Source organism: Salvelinus fontinalis, unplaced genomic scaffold (genome assembly GCF_029448725.1).
Source record: "Salvelinus fontinalis isolate EN_2023a unplaced genomic scaffold, ASM2944872v1 scaffold_0095, whole genome shotgun sequence".
Lineage (NCBI taxonomy): Eukaryota > Metazoa > Chordata > Actinopteri > Salmoniformes > Salmonidae > Salvelinus > Salvelinus fontinalis.
Genome location: NW_026600304.1, coordinates 66,095 through 90,000, shown reverse-complemented (window position 1 = coordinate 90,000; position 23,906 = coordinate 66,095). Strand labels below are relative to the sequence as shown.

General features: G+C 46.9%; 1 protein-coding gene across 10 annotated transcripts in view; it reads right to left on the bottom strand.

Annotated features, from left to right (window-relative positions):
- The window catches only part of LOC129843051 (neuronal cell adhesion molecule-like), a 70,646-nt gene extending 47,852 nt beyond the window's left edge, over positions 1–22,794 (bottom strand). For all 10 annotated transcript variants that reach the window (XM_055911800.1, XM_055911790.1, XM_055911791.1 and 7 more), the window contains exon 1: positions 22,694–22,794. The gene's annotated coding sequence lies outside the window, so the exon portion shown is untranslated. The remainder of the gene's footprint in view (positions 1–22,693) is intronic.
- Positions 22,795–23,906: the final 1,112 nt, after the last annotated feature.

The following is a 23,906-nucleotide window of genomic DNA, read 5'->3' as shown; positions in this document are numbered from 1 at the left end:
TCTCCCCCCTCCACCCCTCTTTCGCCCCCTCAGCCCCTCCACCCTTCTTTCTCCCCCCTCCACCCCTCCACCCTTCTTTCTCCCCCCTGTCCCTCCTTCTCAACTCCCTCCATCCCCTCTTTCTCCCTCCTCCGTGCCTCCGTTCATCCCAGTGAGTCTGTTAGAATGCCTGAGCTCATCCCTAACCCCTAGTAACCAACCTAGCTGCTCTGCTGCCCTCTCACATCCCTAACCCCTAGTAACCAACCTAGCTGCTCTGCTGCCCTCTCACATCCCTAACCCCTAGTAACCAACCTAGCTGCTCTGCTGCCCTCTCACATCCCTAACCCCTAGTAACCAACCTAGCTGCTCTGCTGCCCTCTCACATCCCTAACCCCTAGTAACCAACCTAGCTGCTCTGCTGCCCTCTCACATCCCTAACCCCTAGTAACCAACCTAGCTGCTCTGCTGCCCTCTCACATCCCTAACCCCTAGTAACCAACCTAGCTGCTCTGCTGCCCTCTCACATCCCTAACCCCTAGTAACCAACCTAGCTGCTCTGCTGCCCTCTCACATCCCTAACCCCTAGTAACCAACCTAGCTGCTCTGCTGCCCTCTCACATCCCTAACCCCTAGTAACCAACCTAGCTGCTCTGCTGCCCTCTCACATCCCTAACCCCTAGTAACCAACCTAGCTGCTCTGCTGCCCTCTCACATCCCTAACCCCTAGTAACCAACCTCAGCTGCTCTGCTGCCCTCTCACATCACACACTGCCATCTCACATCCCTATAATGTGGCCCATGATACCAACGCCACATTAAACTTCACATAAAAGCAGGGGTCTATAAGCCAGCAGGGGTCTATAAGCTAGCAGGGGTCTATAAGCTAGCAGGGGTCTATAAGCTAGCCACGTGTTACTGTCTTGTCCTAAGGAAGGGCCTCTGAGGATACAGTACATTGATATATAGGCCTGGAGGCTATCATTACCAATACAGACCTTATACTGTAGTCTATATACCTGGAGGCTATCATAACCACTACAGACATAATACTGTAGTCTATATACCTGGAGACTATCATAACCACTACAGACCTTATACTGTAGTCTATATACTGGAGACTATCATTACCACTACAACCCCTGACCTTATACTGTAGTCTATATACCTGGAGGCTATCATAACCACTACAGACCTTATACTGTAGTCTATATACCTGGAGACTATCATTACCACTACAGACCTTATACTGTAGTCTATATACCTGGAGACTATCATTACCACTACAACCCCTGACCTTATACTGTAGTCTATATACCTGGAGGCTATCATTACTACTACAACCCCTGACCTTATACTGTAGTCTTTATACCTGGAGACTATCATAACCACTACAGACCTTATACTGTAGTCTATATACCTGGAGACTATCATTACCACTACAGACCTTATACTGTAGTCTTTATACCTGGAGACTATCATAACCACTACAGACCTTATACTGTAGTCTTTATACCTGGAGACTATCATAACCACTACAGACCTTATACTGTAGTCTATATACCTGGAGACTATCATTACCACTACAACCCCTGACCTTATACTGTAGTCTTTATACCTGGAGACTATCATTACCACTACAACCCCTGACCTTATACTGTAGTCTATATACCTGGAGACTGTAGTCTATATACCTGGAGACTATCATTACCACTACAGACCTTATACTGTAGTCTTTATACCTGGAGACTATCATAACCACTACAGACCTTATACTGTAGTCTTTATACCTGGAGACTATCATTACCACTACAGACCTTATACTGTAGTCTATATACCTGGAGACTATCATTACCACTACAACCCCTGACCTTATACTGTAGTCTATATACCTGGAGACTGTAGTCTATATACCTGGAGACTATCATAACCACTACAGACCTTATACTGTAGTCTTTATACCTGGAGACTATCATTACCACTACAGACCTTATACTGTAGTCTTTATACCTGGAGACTATCATTACCACTACAACCCCTGACCTTATACTTTAGCCTCACAGTCCCACATGCTCAACTGTCTATTTGGGTTTGTGTAATGTTTGTGTAATTTGGTGTCAACCCCCAAGCGTGCGCTTTGGGGATGCCGGCCTGGAGAAGGGAGGGAAGGGGGAGGGTTGTATAGAGGAGGGGAAAGGGGTCCGGCTGTCGTCTGTTCACCTTGGTCTGCCTCTCTCCCTCTCTCTTTCTCTCTCTCTCTCTCTGACCCATGTCACATCTCCAGGGAGGTTGAGAATTAACAGCCCCCAGTCAGTAACACATCATAGGGCAACACAACAGAACCCAGTCTCCCCAATGACACAAGGACTTGACTTGAATGTCAGGATTTCCATATTTCAGAATCTAGAATTAATGGCACAGAGGGAAATATAAAAGCCTAAACCGCTGTGATGTTTGAAATGATCGTCTGTTGTTCAGACAGTGTTTCATCTCTTAACTGTAATTCATGTCTCCAGCACAATGTTTAATCAATCAGGGAAAGTTAACACGATTATTCACATCAGATAAATGACCTAAGTGATGCCTTTATTAACCTAATATTAGTGTACTTTGAAAGTACAAAGTGTGTCCTTCAAACATTTTCAGTGAGTAAAAGCAGTTCAGGGGTCGATTGAGGTGAGGGTTGATGGCTGGTAGGCAGGTCATCTCTCTCTGACTGTTCTCTCTCTCCCTGGCCTGAGCTGTGTTCCAATACACATACTAACCACTAGCTGTACTATTTGTGATGTCTGTGAGTATGTAGTATGCTTATTGGTCATAGTATGGATATAGTTAGTATGCCAAAAGTTCCCGGATGTCGTACTACATTCGCCCAAATTCGAAGTATACAAGCAGTGGACACTATTCCTGGTGCTTTTAGGGCCCATAATGCAATTCTTCAGAAAATGGGCGTGACTTCACAACATTTTCAGATTTGAAGAAAATGGCGGAAAATACGCAGCTGAAGTCCGACAAGAGTGGATACAAATTCATTGCTTTAACTAATTATGACAAATGTTAAGAACATGTTGAGCCATGTAATAAAAAGTCATGACTTTTCAAATAAGTTACGTTACATGTTATGTTGGCTGACAATTTGTTTTGCTTCGCTAGCCTTACGAACCGAATAGCATATCATTACAACATTTGCTTGAATGTACCGGTATGTTTAACTAGCTACCTAACGTTAGTTGGCTACTAATACATCAGACTTGCCAGTAAATTAACTATATGCTATCTAACTAACTGCCAAAGGTTTATTGACTTGATTATTCATGTCATTCTTAGCTTAGTTAAGTGGTATAGTTGTTGTTCGTTCTCAATGGACATTGATAATGAAGTCGTAAGATGTATAGCTAGTCATTTGTTATGCTAACAAGCTAGCAAGAAGTTGCATAGCATCAGCATCAACTTCAGGTAGACAGGCAAAGCGCTAGTACACTCAACTAAAAGGATACCGTTCGTTTACAGTATACTAAAATTAACTAATAGTATATGCTGTCGTACGTAGTATACAGAATGTTAGTATGGGTATTGGAACACAGCCTTTCTTTGCCTTTCTCCCTCTGACTGACTCAAAAGGTCAGATGCCTGCCGGCTCCTCTCGCTCTCTATCTCAGATGTAGGCCACCATACTGTCTGGGCCTAGGGCTCTGTCTGGGGTACTGGCTAACAGACGTAGGCCACCATACTGTCTGGGCCTAGGGTTCTGTCTGGGGTACTGGCTAACAGACGTAGGCCACCATACTGTCTGGGCCTAGGGTTCTGTCTAGGGTACTGGCTAACAGACGTAGGCTACTCCTAACGACAACTAACTGAAGATACATCACTATCTACTCCTAACTGAAGATACATCACTATCTACTCCTAATGACAACTAACTGAAGATACATCACTATCTACTCCTAATGACAACTAACTGAAGATACATCACTATCTACTCCTAACGACAACTAACTGAAGATACATCACTATCTACTCCTAACTGAAGATACATCACTATCTACTCCTAATGGAAACTAACTGAAGATACATCACTATCTACTCCTAACTGAAGATACATCACTATCTACTCCTAATGGAAACTAACTGAAGATACATCACTATCTACTCCTAATGGAAACTAACTGAAGATACATCACTATCTACCCCTAACTGAAGATACATCACTATCTACTCCTAATGACAACTAACTGAAGATACATCACTATCTACTCCTAATGGAAACTAACTGAAGATACATCACTATCTACTCCTAATGGAAACTAACTGTAGATACATCACTATCTACTCCTAACTGAAGACACATCACTATCTACTCCTAATGGAAACTAACTGAAGATACCTCACTATCTACTCCTAATGACAACTAACTGAAGATACATCACTATCTACTCCTAATGGAAACTAACTGAAGATACATCACTATCTACTCCTAACTGAAGATACATCACTATCTACTCCTAATGACAACTAACTGAAGATACATCACTATCTACTCCTAACGACAACTAACTGAAGATACATCACTATCTACCCCTAACTGAAGATACATCACTATCTACTCCTAACTGAAGATACATCACTATCTACAACTAACTGAAGATACATCACTATCTACTCCTAACGACAACTAACTGAAGATACATCACTATCTACTCCTAACGACAACTAACTGAAGATACATCACTATCTACAACTAACTGAAGATACATCACTATCTACTCCTAATGACAACTAACTGAAGATACATCACTATCTACTCCTAATGACAACTAACTGTAGATACATCACTATCTACTCCTAATGGAAACTAACTGAAGATACATCACTATCTACTCCTAACGACAACTAACTGAAGATACATCACTATCTACCCCTAACTGAAGATACATCACTATCTACTCCTAACTGAAGATACATCACTATCTACTCCTAACGACAACTAACTGAAGATACATCACTATCTACGCCTAACTGAAGATACATCACTATCTACTCCTAACTGAAGATACATCACTATCTACTCCTAACGACAACTAACTGAAGATACATCACTATCTACTCCTAATGGAAACTAACTGTAGATACATCACTATCTACTCCTAATGACAACTAACTGAAGATACATCACTATCTACTCCTAATGACAACTAACTGAAGATACATCACTATCTACTCCTAACTGAAGATACATCACTATCTACTCCTAACGACAACTAACTGAAGATACATCACTATCTACTCCTAATGGAAACTAACTGTAGATACATCACTATCTACTCCTAATGACAACTAACTGAAGATACATCACTATCTACTCCTAACGACAACTAACTGAAGATACATCACTATCTACTCCTAACTGAAGATACATCACTATCTACTCCTAATGGAAACTAACTGAAGATACATCACTATCTACTCCTAACTGAAGATACATCACTATCTACTCCTAATGGAAACTAACTGAAGATACATCACTATCTACTCCTAACTGAAGATACATCACTATCTACTCCTAACTGAAGATACATCACTATCTACTCCTAACTGAAGATACATCACTATCTACCCCTAACTGAAGATACATCACTATCTACTCCTAATGACAACTAACTGAAGATACATCACTATCTACTCCTAATGACAACTAACTGAAGATACATCACTATCTACTCCTAATGGAAACTAACTGAAGATACATCACTATCTACTCCTAATGACAACTAACTGAAGATACATCACTATCTACTCCTAATGGAAACTAACTGTAGATACATCACTATCTACTCCTAACTGAAGACACATCACTATCTACTCCTAATGACAACTAACTGAAGACACATCACTATCTACTCCTAATGACAACTAACTGAAGATACATCACTATCTACTCCTAATGGAAACTAACTGAAGATACATCACTATCTACTCCTAACTGAAGATACATCACTATCTACTCCTAATGGAAACTAACTGAAGATACATCACTATCTACTCCTAACTGAAGATACATCACTATCTACTCCTAACGACAACTAACTGAAGATACATCACTATCTACTCCTAATGACAACTAACTGAAGATACATCACTATCTACTCCTAACTGAAGATACATCACTATCTACTCCTAACGACAACTAACTGAAGATACATCACTATCTACTCCTAATGACAACTAACTGAAGATACATCACTATCTACTCCTAACGACAACTAACTGAAGATACATCACTATCTACTCCTAACGACAACTAACTGAAGATACATCACTATCTACTCCTAATGACAACTAACTGAAGATACATCACTATCTACTCCTAATGACAACTAACTGAAGATACATCACTATCTACTCCTAATGACAACTAACTGAAGATACATCACTATCTACTCCTAATGACAACTAACTGTAGATACATCACTATCTACTCCTAATGACAACTAACTGAAGATACATCACTATCTACTCCTAATGACAACTAACTGAAGATACATCACTATCTACTCCTAATGACAACTAACTGAAGATACATCACTATCTACTCCTAATGGAAACTAACTGAAGATACATCACTATCTACTCCTAACGACAACTAACTGAAGATACATCACTATCTACTCCTAATGACAACTAACTGAAGATACATCACTATCTACTCCTAATGACAACTAACTGTAGATACATCACTATCTACTCCTAATGACAACTAACTGAAGATACATCACTATCTACTCCTAATGGAAACTAACTGAAGATACATCACTATCTACTCCTAACGACAACTAACTGAAGATACATCACTATCTACTCCTAACTGAAGATACATCACTATCTACTCCTAACTGAAGATACATCACTATCTACTCCTAACGACAACTAACTGAAGATACATCACTATCTACTCCTAATGGAAACTAACTGTAGATACATCACTATCTACTCCTAATGACAACTAACTGAAGATACATCACTATCTACTCCTAACGACAACTAACTGAAGATACACCACTATCTACTCCTAACTGAAGTCAGTTATGAACAAATTCTTATTTACAATGACGGCCTACCCCGGCCAAACTCTAACCCGGACGACGCTGGGCCAATTGTGCGCAGCCCTATGGGACTCCCAATCACAGGTGGTTGTGATACAGCCTGAAATCGAACCAGGGTCTGTAGTGACGCCTCTAGCACTGAGATGCAGTGCCTTAGACTGCTGCGCCACTCAGGAGCCCCAACTTTAGTGAGGTTTCCAAGGTTTCTGACACCTTAAGACATATACATTCCTCCATTTAGTTCAGGCATTAATTCCCCATATTGTAGACTGGTCCGTGTGTTGTTCTGTAGGAGAGGCACAGTGTGGAGAGGATTGATGCGATTACAATATGAACTGAGGCCTGTTATTACAGAGCAGCATGGAGGACTCAAAGGAAACGAGTACTGTACTGTACACACAAAAACGTTTCATTCATGTGTGTACACAAAAAGGATATCTTGCTGCCTTTTATTTGGCCCTGCAAGCAATTCCTGTGTGAATAAATAGTGAATGAATAGTGGGCCACTTGGACACCATATTAAAAAAGCCTTTTAGTTCTGTCTCCACTCTGGCCAACTCAGTAGGTCCTGAGAGCTAAAATAAAACTGTTCACTGATGATAAACAAACACAATCACTTATTTTTTGTTAATATGACTATGACACGTGTGTGTATGTGTTTATGCTAACGTTCATTGTCTTCCAGCCCATTCTGTATGGCGAGCACTAAGCAGCCGGATTGAGACAGTGGCTGTCACTACGTTAAGAACACTGCTTGTGTGTTGGTCTGTATGGGAGCTTTAAAGACTCCATGATGTGTCCATATGGATGTATGGAGGCCCCTTCTCACACTCCCCTTGGTCTCCCACTCTGTTTGTTCAGGCCTCCATTCACATGCTAATGCCCTGCCCACTGCAGCAGAGTCCACAGAGACTGGTCTGACCACGGAGACTGGTCTGACCACGGAGACTGGTCTGACCACGGAGACTGGTCTGACCACGGAGACTGGTCTGACCACGGAGACTGGTCTGACACACACAGAGGAGAGGAGAGCCACACTGGTGTCACAAGGTGGAAGGTCTATTGATTGTTCTCATGCGTGAGTGTCAGCCGCACGCACATGGGTTAGCCGCACGCACGCACACGCATGCACACACACACACACACACATCTGCACACATGCACGTATGCATACACACACATGACACGATGCCAAGCATGTCTACCAACAGTGAGACTCTGACTTCAGTTCTCATTCAATTTGACCCATAGTATATCATATTGGGAGAGTTTGAACACTAAGAACTGTCTTTGATGGGAAATGTTGTCAATTTTCTGCCCAGTGACACGGTGGGTAACTGCGACCTCAGGGTCAAGAGCTTGGGAGTGAGCCGGAGTGCCACTTTCAAAATCACTACGCCGTGTCCATGGCAACGCTCTCTGGTCTATGAGTTCTTACTCTGTTACCAAGTGAACCTCCTCTATTGAACAGTAGCCAAGGAGAGGCAACACAAAGAGACACTAACATAGTCATCTTTATGACAACTCTGAGGGAATTCAGTCTAAATACAGCTCTCAAACACTCTGCTCTCAGTGAGACAGCTGGAGTTGGTTTAGACACTGAAGCAGCACCACTTGACTGAGTCAAAGAAGGCCATGCATGCTAGTCTGAATGTGAGGAGAGCTGCATTAGCTACTTGAGGCTACAGCACGGCATAATGTGTCACTTCTTCAGGCCTAACGCTTTGCCAGTTGCTGTATAAAGAAAACATAAGGGGTAACATTTCTTAAGTAATCCACACGGAAATATGCCGCTATTCACACAGCGATCACTGGCGTATAAAGTGAAGTATTATTTACAGACACTTATTTGTTCTGCAGACAATAGATGTAGAAAGTTACACTTTCCTTCACATCAGAGTAAAAAGAGACAGTTTCATTCATGGAAAATGTTCAAGTATGAAAATATGCCGGTAAGCAAACACCTTACATTGATTTACTAACTCCTGCAGATGTAAGGCTGTATTGTCAAACGTATTATACATTTTCCTCTGGACGTACAAGGTGAGTAAAGATATGCTGGTTTTACTGATCGGATCTCTCATGGTTCTGTATGTTGTTTCAATTTGTATCCACACAGAAAAACCATGGCAACAAATGACACCAACACACACACACACAGACTACACCAACACCTCTTGTTAGGAAACCAAGCCTCCCAGTGCAAAAGCTCACAGTCTCCTTGTTGAACTGGGCCTCTGACCGGATTGTGATCATATCGTGGCTTTGTGCCTCAGTTCAAATAAATGACCTCAGCCCTTTCACTCACACACAGCCTGTCTATTGATGGCTGGATGTGGTCAGTCATTCTAGAAGCATCCACACAATCCTCTGGTCTTTCTCTACGGGGCTCTGTCTCTGTTCTGTGGGGCTTTGGGATAATGCTGATGGTCAGCACACGGCCACACGGGCCTCCCCACAGACCTATTGTGAAACCATGTTGTTCCACTGAAACTGCAAGGGTGGAGGGATGGAGGGGTGGAGAGGGTGGAGAGGGGAGAGGGGGATGGATGGAGGGGTGGAGAGGGTGGAGAGGGGAGAGGGGGATGGATGGAGGGGTGGAGAGGGTGGAGAGGGGAGAGGGGGATGGATGGAGGGGTGGAGAGGGTAGTGGGATGGGGAGGTTGGAGGGGAAGTGGGATGGGGAGGGTGGAGGGGTAGAGAGATGGGGAGGGTGGAGGGGTAGAGGGATGAGGAGGTTGGAGGGAAGGAGGGGTGGAGGGGTAGAGGGATGGGGAGGGTGGAGGGAAGGAGGGGTGGAGGGGTGGAGAGGTGGGTGGATGGAGGTGTGGAGAGGGTAGAGGGATGGGGAGGGTGGATGGATGGAGGGGTGGAGGGGTGGAGAGGTGGGGAGGGTGGAGGGAAGGAGGTGTGGAGAGATGGATAGATGGAGGGGTGGAGGGGTAGAGGGGTGGAGGGGTGGAGGGATAGAGGGATGAGGAGGCTGGAGGGAAGGAGGGGTGGAGGGGTAGAGGGATGGGAGGGTGGATGGATGGAGGGGTGGGGGGGATAGAGGGATGGGGAGGGTGAAGGGAAGGAGGGGTGGAGGGGTAGAGGGATGGGGAGGGTGAAGGGAAGGAGGTGTGGAGGGGTAGAGGGATGGGGAGGGTGGATGGATGGAGGGGTGGAGAGGGTGGAGAGGGGAGAGGGGGATGGATGGAGGGGTGGAGAGGGTAGTGGGATGGGGAGGTTGGAGGGGAAGTGGGATGGGGAGGGTGGAGGGGTAGAGAGATGGGGAGGGTGGAGGGGTAGAGGGATGAGGAGGTTGGAGGGAAGGAGGGGTGGAGGGGTAGAGGGATGGGGAGGGTGGAGGGAAGGAGGGGTGGAGGGGTGGAGAGGTGGGTGGATGGAGGTGTGGAGAGGGTAGAGGGATGGGGAGGGTGGATGGATGGAGGGGTGGAGGGGTGGAGAGGTGGGGAGGGTGGAGGGAAGGAGGTGTGGAGAGATGGATAGATGGAGGGGTGGATGGGTAGAGGGGTGGAGGGGTGGAGGGATAGAGGGATGAGGAGGCTGGAGGGAAGGAGGGGTGGAGGGGTAGAGGGATGGGGAGGGTGGATGGATGGAGGGGTGGGGGGGGATAGAGGGATGGGGAGGGTGAAGGGAAGGAGGGGTGGAGGGGTAGAGGGATGGGGAGGGTGAAGGGAAGGAGGTGTGGAGGGGTAGAGGGATGGGGAGGGTGGATGGATGGAGGGGTGGGGGGGGGTAGAGGGATGGGGAGGGTGGATGGATGGAGGGGTGGGGGATAGAGGGATGGGGTGGATGGATGGATGGAGGGGTGGGGGGTAGAGGGATGGGGAGGGTGAAGGGAAGGAGGGGTGGAGGGGTAGAGGGATGGGGAGGGTGGATGGAGGTAGGTGTGGAGGGGAGAGGGATGGGGAGGGTGAAGGGAAGGAGGGGTGGGGGGGGTAGAGGGATGGGGAGGGTGAAGGGATGGAGGGGTGGGGGGGTAGAGGGATGGGGGGTAGAGGGATGGGGGAGGGTGGATGGAGGTAGGTGTGGAGGGGTAGAGGGATGGGGAGGGTGAAGGGAAGGAGGGGTGGGGGGGGTAGAGGGATGGGGAGGGTGAAGGGATGGAGGGTAGAGGGATGGGGGAGGGTGGATGGAGGTAGGTGTGGAGGGGTAGAGGGATGGGAGGGTGGATGGTGGTAGTTGTGGAGGGGAGAGGGATGGGGAGGGTGGATGGATGGATGGAGGTAGGTGTAGAGGGGAGAGGGATGGGGAGGGTGGAGGGAAGGAGGGGTGGAGGGGTAGAGGGATGGGGAGGGTGGATGGATGGATGGATGGATGGATAAATATAGGTGTGGAGGGTTAGATGGATGGGGAGGGTGGATGGAGGTAGGTGTGGAGGGGTAGAGCGATGGGGAGGGTGGAGGGAAGGAGAGGTGGAGGGGTAGAGGTTCCTCCTCACCCAGTCAGGACATTGGTTCCTCCCCACCCAGTCAGGACATTGGTTCCTCCCCACCCAGTCAGGACATTGGTTCCTCTCCATCCAATCAGTATGCATGTGGGAAACCTAACAAGCCAGAGGGATCTATTCTTCACTTCCTCCCTCACACTTATATTCAGGTAGAGGCTAGAGACTGGAGGTTGGAGGCTAGAGGTTGGAGGCTGGAGGATGGAGGCTAGAGACTGGAGGTTGGAGACTGGAGGTTGGAGACTGGAGGCTAGAGACTAGAGGTTGGAGGCTGGAGGCTGGAGGTTAGAGACTGGAGGCTGGAGGTTGGAGACTAGAGCCTGGAGACTGGAGGCTGGAGGCTAGAGCCTGGAGACTGGAGGTTGGAGGCTAGAGCCTGGAGACTGGAGGCTGGAGGCTAGAGACTAGAGGTTGGAGGTTAGAGACTGGAGGCTGGAGGTTGGAGGCTAGAGCCTGGAGACTGGAGGCTAGAGACTGGAGGCTGGAGGCTAGAGACTGGATGCTAGAGATTGGAGGCTGGATGCTGGAGGGGTTGTTAGCTATATCCAGTGCTTAAAATCCCCTTTATAATAACGCATTGAATGTATATCATCACCTTTGCATACTGGCATAAAGCAGTAGAGTACAGGGTTCTTGTAGAAGTTGCATACATGGGAGAAAATCCCATTTTCCCAGAATGTGCAGCCTAGGGTCCAGGAAAAAATGTAGCCTTTTTATAAACACTTTTCATGCAATTCTACATCATTTTAGATGACTGGTGTCACGCCCTGACCTTAGAGATCCTTTTTATGACTCTATTTGGTTTGGTCAGGGTGTGATTTGGGGTGGGTATTCTATGTTCTATTATTAGTATTTCTATGTTTTGGCCGGGTAGGGTTCTCAATCAGGGACAGCTGTCTATCGTTGTCTCTGATTGAGAACCTTACTTAAGTAGCCCTTTTTCCCACCTGTCTTTGTGGTAAGTTGACTTTGTTTATGGCACATAGCCTTTAACTTCACGGTTTGTTTTGTAGTGTTTATTGTTTTTGTCGGCATTTCCAATAATAAAGGAATATGTACGCTCACCACGCTGCACCTTGGTCCTCTTCCTTCAACAGCCGTGACAACTGGAGACCTTAGCATTATCTTTTTTAATACCTCACAAACGATGGAAATGACAGGATACTTTGACACTGACAAACGGAGATCAATAAAAACGAACTTGTCTTGAATCCATCAACAGCCTACAGTAGGTCTAGGTGTGTGGAGACACATATTGTACAATATAAGGAGGAAATGATAGTCCTAAAAAATCTTTCCAGTTTCACTGATTCACCCAATGATGAACATAGGTCTATACAGGCTACAATGTTGCGCAAACGGTCCGGCCCAACACAAATCAATTCTTACAATATCAGACACTCTTTCACATGGGGCAGGAGAATAACAGAGGAGGTAACTGGAATTAACTCTGAATGATTTGATGATCATTTTTACATTGTGAAGAAATAAAGAATGTCATGCCAAGAGAGGTACCGGATCCTGGCAAATGGGTTCCGGAACAAAACTGTCCAAAATTGAGAGGTGCTGGATAATGTTCCGGCAGGATCCGGCACAAATGAAGCACTGGCTATATCACTTCCCCTCCGCTGCTCCTGATAAGTAGCAGTAGTCCAACCTCCAGCCCTACAGGCACCGAGAGAGAGGAACAAACCTCCTGTTAGAGAGTGAGGAAGTAGGATGGGCTCCTTCCTAATCACTACATAGACTGGGACATCATCACACACCCACTAACCTCAGTGGAGGAGAGTTACCAGTTAGGAATAATACATTGCATTCTATTTTCAAATAGCACATCAAAAATAGCTTGATGGTGGAGTGTGCTGGATTTATGTCCAGGAGTCAGACCTGCGTTCAAATACGATTTGAAATGATTTCAAATACTTTACCTGGGTTTCTACCCTCTGCAGTGAGAAGGCTCCTACCCTCTGCAGTGAGAAGGCTTCTTACCCTCTCCAGTGAGAAGGCTTCTTACCCTCTGCAGTGAGAAGCCTCCTACCCTCTCCAGTGAGAAGGCTTCTTACCCTCTGCAGTGAGAAGGCTCCTACCCTCTCCAGTGAGAAGGCTTCTTACCCTCTGTAGTGAGAAGGCTTCTTACCCTCTGCAGTGAGAAGGCTCCTACCCTCTCCAGTGAGAAGGCTTCTACCCTCTGTAGTGAGAAGGCTTCTTACCCTCTGCAGTGAGAAGGCTCCTACCCTCTCCAGTGAGAAGGCTTCTACCCTCTGCAGTGAGAAGGCTTCTTACCCTCTGCAGTGAGAAGGCTCCTACCCTCTCCAGTGAGAAGGCTCCTACCCTCTCCAGTGAGAAGGCTTCTACCCTCTGTAGTGAGAAGACTTCTTACCCTCTGCAGTGAGAAGGCTTCTCCCTCTGCAGTGAGAAGGCTTCTACCCTCTGTAGTGAGAAGGCTTCTTACCCTCTGCAGTGAGAAGGCTCCTACCCTCTCCAGTGAGAAGGCTTCTACCCTCTGTAGTGAGAAGGCTTCTACCCTCTGCAGTGAGAAGGCTTCCTACCCTCTGCAGTGAGAAGGCTTCTCCCTCTGCAGTGAGAAGGCTTCTACCCTCTGTAGTGAGAAGGCTTCTTACCCTCTGCAGTGAGAAGGCTTCTACCCTCTGCAGTGAGAAGGCTTCTACCCTCTGCAGTGAGAAGGCTTCTTACCCTCTGTAGTGAGAAGGCTCCTACCCTCTGCAGTGAGAAGGCTTCTACCCTCTGCAGTGAGAAGGCTTCTACCCTCTGCATTGAGAAGGCTTCTTACCCTCTGCAGTGAGAAGCCTTCTACCCTCTGCAGTGAGAAGCCTTCTACCCTCTGCATTGAGAAGGCTTCTTACCCTCTGCAGTGAGAAGGCTCCTACCCTCTGCAGTGAGAAGGCTTCTTACCCTCTGCAGTGAGAAGGCTTCTTAACCTCTGCAGTGAGAAGGCTTCTACCCTCTGCAGTGAGAAGGCTTATACCCTCTGCAGTGAGAAGGCTTCTACCCTCTGCAGTGAGAAGGCTTCTTACCCTCTGCAGTGAGAAGGCTTCTTACCCTCTGCAGTGAGAAGGCTCCTACCCTCTGCAGTGAGAAGGCTTCTTACCCTCTCCAGTGAGAAGGCTTCTTACCCTCTGCAGTGAGAAGCCTCCTACCCTCTCCAGTGAGAAGGCTTCTTACCCTCTGCAGTGAGAAGGCTCCTACCCTCTCCAGTGAGAAGGCTTCTTACCCTCTGCAGTGAGAAGCCTCCTACCCTCTCCAGTGAGAAGGCTTCTTACCCTCTGCAGTGAGAAGGCTTCTTACCCTCTGCAGTGAGAAGGCTCCTACCCTCTGTAGTGAGAAGGCTTCTTACCCTCTGCAGTGAGAAGCCTCCTACCCTCTCCAGTGAGAAGGCTTCTACCCTCTGTAGTGAGAAGGCTTCTTACCCTCTGCAGTGAGAAGGATTCTCCCTCTGCAGTGAGAAGGCTTCTACCCTCTGTAGTGAGAAGGCTTCTTACCCTCTGCAGTGAGAAGGCTCCTAGCCTCTGCAGTGAGAAGGCTTCCTACCCTCTGCAGTGAGAAGGCTTCTCCCTCTGCAGTGAGAAGGCTTCTACCCTCTGTAGTGAGAAGGCTTCTTACCCTCTGTAGTGAGAAGGCTCCTACCCTCTGCAGTGAGAAGGCTTCTATCTCTGCAGTGAGAAGGCTTCTACCCTCTGCATTGAGAAGGCTTCTTACCCTCTGTAGTGAGAAGGCTTCTACCCTCTGCAGTGAGAAGGCTTCCACCCTCTGCATTGAGAAGGTGTCTTACCCTCTGTAGTGAGAAGGCTCCTACCCTCTGCAGTGAGAAGGCTTCTACCCTCTGCAGTGAGAAGGCTTCTTACCCTCTGTAGTGAGAAGGCTTCTACCCTCTGCAGTGAGAAGGCTCCTTACCCTCTGCAGTGAGAAGGCTTCCTACCCTCTGCAGTGAGAAGGCTTCTACCCTCTGCAGTGAGAAGGCTTCTACCCTCTGCAGTGAGACGGCTTCTACCCTCTGCAGTGAGAAGGCTTCTACCCTCTGCAGTGAGAAGGCTCCTACCCTCTGCAGTGAGAAGGCTTCTACCCTCTGCAGTGAGAAGCCTCCTACCCTCTGCAGTGAGAAGGCTTCCTACCCTCTGCAGTGAGAAGGCTTCTTACCCTCTGCAGTGAGAAGGCTTCCTACCTTCTGCAGTGAGAAGGCTTCTACCCTCTGCAGTGAGAAGGCTTCTACCCTCTGCAGTGAGAAGGCTTCCTACCCTCTGCAGTGAGAAGGCTTCCTACCCTCTGCAGTGAGAAGGCTTCTACCCTCTGCAGTGAGAAGGCTCCTTACCCTCTGCAGTGAGAAGGCTTCCTACCCTCTGCAGTGAGAAGGCTTCTACCCTCTGCAGTGAGAAGGCTCCTTACCCTCTGCAGTGAGAAGGCTTCTTACCCTCTGCAGTGAGAAGGCTTCTACCCTCTGCAGTGAGAAGGCTTCTACCCTCTGCCCTGAGAAGGCTTCTACCCTCTGCAGTGAGAAGGCTCCTACCCTCTAAAGTGAGAAGGCTCCTACCCTCTGCAGTGAGAAGGCCCCTACCCTCTGCAGTGAGAAGGTATCTACCCTCTGCAGTGAGAAGGCTTCTTACCCTCTGCAGTGAGATGCCTCCTACCCTCTGCATTGAGAAGGCTTCTACCTCTGCAGTGAGAAGGCTCTTACCCTCTGCAGTGAGAAGGTATCTACCCTCTGCAGTGAGGAGGCTTCTTACCCTCTGCAGTGAGAAGCCTCCTACCCTCTGCATTGAGAAGGCTTCTACCTCTGCAGTGAGAAGGCTCTTACCCTCTACAGTGAGAAGGTATCTACCCTCTGCAGTGAGAAGGCTCCTACCCTCTGCAGTGAGAAGGCTTCTTACCCTCTGCAGTGAGAAGCCTCCTACCCTCTGCATTGAGAAGCCTCCTACCCTCTGCATTGAGAAGCCTCCTACCCTCTGCATTGAGAAGCCTCCTACCCTCTGCATTGAGAAGCCTCCTACCCTCTGCATTGAGAAGGCTCCTACCCTCTGCATTGAGAAGCCTCCTACCCTCTGCAGTGAGAAGCCTCCTACCCTCTGCAGTGAGAAGCCTCCTACCCTCTGCAGTGAGAAGCCTCCTACCCTCTGCAGTAAGAAGCCTTCTACCCTCTGCATTGAGAAGGTTCCTACCCTCTGCAAGAAGCATCCTACCCTCTGCAGTGAGAAGCCTCCTACCCTCTGCAGTGAGAAGCCTCCTACCCTCTGCATTGAGAAGCCTCCTACCCTCTGCAGTGAGAAGCCTCCTACCCTCTGCAGTGAGAAGGCTCCTACCCTCTGCAGTGAGAAGGCTCCTACCCTCTGCATTGAGAAGCCTCCTACCCTCTGCAGTGAGAAGCCTCCTACCCTCTGCAGTGAGAAGGCTTCTACCCTCTGCAGTGAGAAGGCTTCTACCCTCTGCAGTGAGAAGGCTTCTACCCTCTGCAGTGAGAAGCCTCCTACCCTCTGCATTGAGAAGCCTCCTACCCTCTGCATTGAGAAGCCTCCTACCCTCTGCAGTGAGAAGCCTCCTACCCTCTGCAGTGAGAAGCCTCCTACCCTCTGCAGTGAGAAGCCTCCTACCCTCTGCAGTGAGAAGCCTCCTACCCTCTGCAGTGAGAAGGCTTCTACCCTCTGCAGTGAGAAGACTTCTACCCTCTGCAGTGAGAAGGCTCCTACCCTCTGCAGTGAGAAGGCTCCTACCCTCTGCAGTGAGAAGGCTTCTACCCTCTGCAGTGAGAAGCCTTCTACCCTCTGCAGTGAGAAGGCTCCTACCCTCTGCAGTGAGAAGCCTCCTACCCTCTGCAGTGAGAAGCCTCCTACCCTCTGCAGTGAGAAGCCTCCTACCCTCTGCAGTGAGAAGCCTCCTACCCTCTGCATTGAGAAGCCTCCTACCCTCTGCAGTGAGAAGCCTCCTACCCTCTGCAGTGAGAAGGCTTCTACCCTCTGCAGTGAGAAGGCTCCTACCCTCTGCAGTGAGAAGGCTCCTACCCTCTGCATTGAGAAGCCTCCTACCCTCTGCAGTGAGAAGCCTCCTACCCTCTGCAGTGAGAAGGCTTCTACCCTCTGCAGTGAGAAGGCTTCTACCCTCTGCAGTGAGAAGGCTTCTACCCTCTGCAGTGAGAAGCCTCCTACCCTCTGCATTGAGAAGCCTCCTACCCTCTGCATTGAGAAGCCTCCTACCCTCTGCAGTGAGAAGCCTCCTACCCTCTGCAGTGAGAAGCCTCCTACCCTCTGCAGTGAGAAGCCTCCTACCCTCTGCAGTGAGAAGGCTTCTACCCTCTGCAGTGAGAAGACTTCTACCCTCTGCAGTGAGAAGGCTCCTACCCTCTGCAGTGAGAAGGCTCCTACCCTCTGCAGTGAGAAGGCTTCTACCCTCTGCAGTGAGAAGCCTTCTACCCTCTGCAGTGAGAAGGCTCCTACCCTCTGCAGTGAGAAGCCTCCTACCCTCTGCAGTGAGAAGCCTCCTACCCTCTGCAGTGAGAAGCCTCCTACCCTCTGCAGTGAGAAGCCTCCTACCCTTTGCAGTGAGAAGGCTCCTACCCTCTGCAGTGAGAAGCCTCCTACCCTCTGCAGTGAGAAGGCTCCTACCCTCTGCAGTGAGAAGCCTCCTACCCTCTGCAGTGCTAGGTGATGAATCACAGTATCAGTGGATGTTTGCTGCATGGTGCTACACTGGACTATGATGGGGCATGTGTGTAACAGTCCAGGTATCGAACCCCGGTCATCTTTTTTTTATTTTTATATATATATATATATTTCACCTTTATTTAACCAGGGAGGCCAGTTGAGGACAAGTTCTCATTTACAACTGCGACCGGGCCAAGATAGAGCAAAGCAGTTCGACACATACAACAACACAGAGTTACACATGGAATAAACAAACATACAATCAATAATACAGTAGAAAATTCTATATACAGCATGTGCAAATGAGGTAGGATAAGAGAGGTAAGGCAATAAATAGGCCATGGTGGCGAAGTAATTACAATATAGCAATTAAATACTGGAATGGTAGGGTGTGCAGAAGATGGATGTGCAAGTAGAGATACTGGGGTGCAAAGGAGCAAGATAAATAAATAAATACAGTATGGGGATGAGGTAGATTGGATGGGCTATTTAGAGATGAGCTATGTACAGGTGCAGTGATCTGTGTGCTGCTCTGACAGCTGGTGCTTAAAGATAGTGAGGGAAGTAAGAGTCTCCAGCTTCAGAGATTTTTGCAGTTCGTTCCAGTCATTGGCAGCAGAGAACTGGAAGGAGAGGCGGACAAAGGAGGAATTGTCTTTGGGGGTGACCAGTGAGGTATACCTGCTGGAGCTCATGCTACGGGTGGGTGCTGCTATGGTGACCAGTGAGGTATACCTGCTGGAGCTCATGCTACGGGTGGGTGCTGCTATGGTGACCAGTGAGCTGAGAATTTAAATATATATTTTTTAACCTTTATTTAACTAGGCAAGTCAGTTAAGAACCAATTCCTATTTAAGGCGGGGCTTTACATAGCAGAGACTTGTAGATGACCTGGAGCCAGTGGGTTTGGCGACAAGTATGAAGCGAGGGCCAGCCAACGAGAGCATACAGGTCGCAGTGGTGGGTAGTATATGGGGCTTTGATGACAAAACGGATGGCACTGTGATAGACTGCATCCAATTTGTTGAGTAGAGTGTTGGAGGCTATTTTCTCTGTGTGCCTCACAACCATGTTAGACCATGTTATCCCTCTGAGCTAAAGCCTACATATATCTATTAAAAGCTCAGTCTAGGTTACGCTTCATGTGAACGTACAATAGTTCACCAAAGATGTAACAGCCTCCATGAGGAGAAACAAGACAGAGAGATTTTGGATGGAGTACACTGCAGTGGTCTCTCACCTCTCATAAGAGAAGACAGCAGGTCTTCCTTCACACATACTGTACACAGGCACACACACACACACACACACACACACACACACACACACACACACACACACACACACACACACACACACACACACACACACACACACACACACACACACACACACACACACACACACACACACACACAGGGAGCAGGTCTGCTCTCACCAGGTGAGAAGACAATGTGATTACCCAGCATGCATTGGAGGAGGCGCTATGAGGGAGAGTGGAAACATGGCAGGTCTGAGATTCACTTCCCATCAGGTCACAGAGCCTAGATCACACAGACACACACACACACACACTAACACACACGCTCTAACACCCACACACACACTCTAACACATACACAAACACACACACACACACACACACACACACACACTGACACACACACTAACACACACAGAGAGAATGCTGGAGGAAAGCTTGCCAGATGCACCATAGTATTATGTAACAAAGTACAATGTTATCTGAATCCAGAAGTGTCCGTACTGTTTCCTACCAATCTTACAATCTATTCAGCATTTATTACAATACAAGCTGCTTACTGGCCAGTTATGACTAGAGAGGTAAAGTGACTGTACACCTCGTAGTATAGATATGAATGGACTATTAGTGCTTAATAATATAATTATCATTAGAGGGATGGAGGGGATTACTGTGTTGGGATTGGGACCTCTCTTCTCTCCAGCCACCCTCTCAGGGTCTATCCCCTGATTCTCCTCTATCCTCGATTTCTGCCAGGGATTGACCCTGATTCCCCCCTACACCTACTCACCCACCTCCACATCCACCTCCACCCACCTCCTCCTTACCCTCACCATCTCCTAACCCACCTCCACCCCATCACCCACCTCCACCCATCTCCCTTACCACCTCCTAACCCACCTCCACCCCATCACCCAACTCCCCCCCATCACCCAACTCCCCCCTCCCTCAGACTACTAGTCCTGCCTGATGAACAGATGGAGGGATGAAGGATAGGGGGATGCCAATTCACACTCGTCCTCCCAGCCATCCTCCTGTCCATTCATCCTTACCATCCCAGCAGAGAAAAGGTGTCCAAATCAAGATGTGTATTTGTTGACGTCAATGTAAGTGAGACACTGACAGCTCGTAAAAAAGTGTTACGTTATTTCAGGGAATTCACCATTTCTGCTTTTAAAAAGATCAATAAGTCAATAAAACACGACTAGTGATAGTACTTAGTGACAACTGCTGAGGCACTTTAAAACACAGACTATTAGTCCCCGACAACATGACTCCACAACAGACTGAACTATGGTCCATGATTAAAAGCTATTTTTGGGACTGTGCCCTTTAAGAGAAAGGGAATTGGTGCTGTAACATCATAACATTGAAATGGCCACTGTAGCCTGAGGAGTGGGCCTTCACTGGTGTGTATTGACTGACTAGCCCAGATTCACATCAAAGGCATACACTGTGTTTTACTGTAAGTTCATTGGACTCTGATTCTGTTCCCTGTGGTGAACACACACACACACACACACACACACACACATACACACACACACACACACACACACACACACACACACACACACACACACACACACACACACACACACACACAGGGCCTGTATGGATTCACCCTGCAGGGTTCCTTCTCTGGCTGAGCCCATGGCCACTGATGAGATGACCACAGACAAGTGATGGCCACAAAACCAACAACCAGTAACCACCAAACAACCAGCCAGCAACCAACCAACAACAAATCCAACAACCTCTACTAAAAGACTGAGGCAAGGCAAGTGCACTCTCAGAAATAAAGTTCCATATAGAACCATTTGTTCCTGTAGGAGAACCCTCTGATAAAGTCCCATATAGAACCATCTGTCCTGTAGGAGAACCCTCTGAAAAAGTCCCATGTAGAACCATTTGTCCTGTAGGAGAACCCTCTGAAAAAGTCCCATGTAGAACAATTTGTCCTGTAGGAGAACCCTCTGAAAAAGTCCCATGTAGAACCATTTGTCCTGTAGGAGAACCCTCTGAAAAAGTCCCATATAGAACCATTTGTTCTGTAGGAGAACCATCGGAAAAATTTCCAAATAGAACCATTTGTTCTGTAGGAGAACCATCAGAAAAAGTTCCAAATAGAACCATTTGTCCTGTAGGAGAACCCTCTGAAAAAGTCCCATATAGAACAATTTGTCCTGTAGGAGAACCCTCTGATAAAGTTCCATATAGAACCATTTGTCCTGTAGGAGAACCATCGGAAAAAGTCCCATATAGAACCATTTGTCCTGTAGGCGAACCATCGGAAAAAGTTCCATATAGAACCATTTGTCCCTGTAGGAGAACCCTCCAGATAGAACTCTTTTTAGATCATATTGAACCCTTTTTGGTTCCACATAGAACCTCTGGTTCCACTGTAAATGTTCTATTTTGAGACTTTTTCAGAGGGTTCTCCTACAGGGACAGATGGTTTTACATAGCACTCTTCCTTTCTGAGAGTGAGGCAACTGGCACTGAATCCAGACACTGTATGTTCATACATTGAGTGGACAAAACATTAAGATTAACATGCTATTTAAATGACATAGACTGACCAGGTGAACCCAGGTGAAAGCTATGATCTCTTATTGATGTCACTTGATCCACTTCAATCAGTGTAGATGAAGGGGAGGAGACAGATTAAAGAAGGATTTGTAATCCTTGAGACAATTGAGACAGGTACTGTGTATGTGTGCCATTCAGAGGGTGAATGGGCAAGACAAAATATTTAAGTGCCTCTGAACAGAGTATGGTATTAGGTGCCAGGCACACTGGTTTGTTTCAAGAACTGCAATGCTGCTGGGGTTTTCACGCTCAACAGTTTCCTGTGTGTATCAAGAATGGTCCACCACCCAAAGGACATCCAGCCAATTTGACACAACTGTGGTAAGCATTGGAGTCAACATGGGTAAGCATCCCTGTGGAACGCTTTCGAACACCTTGTAGAGTCCGTTCCCCAACGAATTGAGGCTGTTCTGAGGTAAAAACGGGGGGATGGGGGGTGCAACTCAATATTAGGAGGGTGTTCTTAATGTTTGGTATACTCAGTGTATTTGCCAGTAGTTAGGTAAGTCCAGTACATACTGTACTGTCGTTTGACAGCGCTGAGAGTAACATATGAAAGTGTAAATAAATATATTAAACAAATAAATGTAGAGGAACATATTGATTCTCCAACAAATATAATCACTTTCAGCGATGCCAGATACTTAAAGGTTGCTCTTACCTATGGGGATCCAATCAAAGGGGTTTGTCCTCCAGTTGGATATATCCACACACTCTGACTGCTGAGAAGGACTTCAGACCTGGAACACAAATGAATGAACGTTAGACACAAGCTTGGCCATCCCACCGTAATGCATCTGTCCTGACATAAAGGAAAAACTAGGAGAAGGGAAATGGCACAGAGGAATGTAAGAAATGCCGTAGTGTGAGGTAGTAAGGGTTGTAAAATGTACAGGGGTATCTAGTTCACATCGCATTTGTTCTGCATGCCCTAGAAATCTACTTATTACAGATGTGGGATCTTAATTTGAGCCGGTTTGCTACAGCAGGAAAATAATCCTGCAGCAACAGGAAATGTGAATTATTATGTGGATTCTAATTAATTGTAGAGGTTGATACATTTTTTCATGAGAGCAAATCAAGTTTCATATTTAAAAGAGGAAATGTAAAACTTTAGAAGCCTTTTAAAACTCAAATACACGACACATGTATATTTCCTGTTGTGCAGGAAAATTCTCAGCAACTACAGTCATCAAATAAAGATCCTACATCTGTACGTGCAATAATTTCTTTCACCTGAGTGAAAAAAGGACAAAAAATATAACTTAAAAGGAACTTATTATTAGTTATTTCATCAAAACAGAAAAAGAAAGAGATACTCCAAAGGCAGAGAGAGAAGACAACACACAGGACAGAGTGTGTGTCTTATTATGGTCAAATATCTAGAAAAACACACACACTTCATGCCTATGAATACCTTATCAGAACTACCAGTGAAACAAGACATTATTTTCCCATTTCTGAGAAAGAACATGACAGATAACAAGCATTTATAACCAGATAGTTTTCTAAACATAAAACAAGGACATTATAACTGTAGTTCGCTCATTCAGTAACTATTCAAAGCAACCTATAAATCTGGCCCTTTTGAACTCTCTGTTTGATTAAATCACATCAGACAAGCCATCTACCCTTCTCCTGAGATGCGTCCTGAATAGCACCCTATTCCCTACATAGCGCCCTACTTTGGTCCAGAGCTCTATGGGCCCTGGTCAAAAGTAGTGCACTGCATAGGGAAAATAGTGCCATTTGGGACACATACTCCCCATGAAGCAATCAGCAGCAGCTGCTCTCAGGCAGGCAGAAGCAGAGAAAAGCTAACACACTCCAACTACACAGGCCTGACCCCAAGCCCTACACAGTTACTATGGAGA